The sequence below is a fragment of the Priapulus caudatus genome, unplaced genomic scaffold (assembly GCF_000485595.1).
Source record: "Priapulus caudatus unplaced genomic scaffold, Priapulus_caudatus-5.0.1 Scaffold1202, whole genome shotgun sequence".
NCBI classification, from domain to species: Eukaryota; Metazoa; Priapulida; class Priapulimorpha; order Priapulimorphida; family Priapulidae; genus Priapulus; species Priapulus caudatus.
In genome coordinates, this window is record NW_014578263.1 from 9,730 (window position 1) to 11,031 (window position 1,302).

At 39.7% G+C, this 1,302-nt stretch overlaps 1 protein-coding gene across 2 annotated transcripts in view; it reads right to left on the reverse strand.

Annotated features, from left to right (window-relative positions):
- The window catches only part of LOC106815799 (histone-binding protein RBBP4), a gene marked incomplete at its 3' end in the record, with an annotated part of 11,059 nt that overhangs the window by 3,041 nt on the left and 6,716 nt on the right, over positions 1-1,302 (reverse strand).

A 1,302-nucleotide genomic window follows, 5' to 3' on the forward strand; every position in this document is an offset into this window, starting at 1 on the left:
CATTGACGTCCCGCAGACAGATCGTCTGTAACATGCAGCAACGCTCGTTAGTTAGGCGTTGATGTCCCGCAGACAGATTGTCTGTAACATGCAGCAACACTCGTTAGTTAGGCATTGATGTCCCGCAGACAGATTGTCTGTAACATGCAGCAACGCTCGTTAGTTAGGCGTTGATGTCCCGCAGACAGATTGTCTGTAACATGCAGCAACGCTCGTTAGTTAGGCATTGATGTCCCGCAGACAGATTGTCTGTACGAACTACGATGCAGCAACACTCGTTAATTAGCCAAATTAGCAGAGCTCTGATGCAGATCTCCATGTTTCTATCGTTATGTAGGCACTGTTTTATAACAAAATTCTCATATAAGATCTATATCTACTATCCAGGGCTTGAAACTAACGCTCGCCCGCTCGCCCGAGGCTAGTAGAATGTCTTGTCTGACCAGCCCTGAAGGCGAGTGGGAATGCCTACCAGATAACATATTACTAGTACTTTTTCAGCAACTACTAACCCAACCGAAATAGTAATATAAAATTTGCGTGTGCAAACATAATAAAATTGCAAAACCTAAACTTAAAACAGTCACAGTACCTCAGACAATAAAATCGTCCAACCACCATGCTGCTCTATTCACAAGCTCATGCCAATCCCCTCACAGTGTATATACGCAATGCGTTTCTGTTCTACTTTCTGTTTACGTTCGTGGAACCGTTAGTTAACTTAGTTTACGTTTCAGCTGACCTCAGGGTTAAACACTACAATCCCTCCCCTTTTCAAACGAAGATTATTTCAATTTGACGGTTGCTAAATATCAAATTAGAAACTCAAATTTACGGAGTTGGAATCACCCTGGTTAATATACAATCCAGTCTCTGTGTCTATAATTAACGTGGAATAGTAGTCATGGTTTTGTCAGGTACTGTTATGAAAATAACCTCTTTAAACCTACATTCCTGTAACTGGTATTCTAAGCCTTTTATAATACGATGTTCATCCTAACACTAGCATAACACGCTTCTATGTGGCTTATATTCAGTCAACTAAGCAATACAACTATACAAATCTCAAACTAACACAAACAGGATAACTCTACTTATAACTCTATACTGTACTTGTACTAACTACTAACAAACTCTGTACTTGTAGTAGAGAATTACTAGAGTAGTAGAGATAGTCACAAACGGTTCAAATTAAACATGAACTTTCATATTTCCGTAGACTGACTAATAGTTCTAATCGTTACTATAGCTCAAGGTGTCGTTGTCTTAACAGGTACTACAGATATGTACCCGAGGTACATA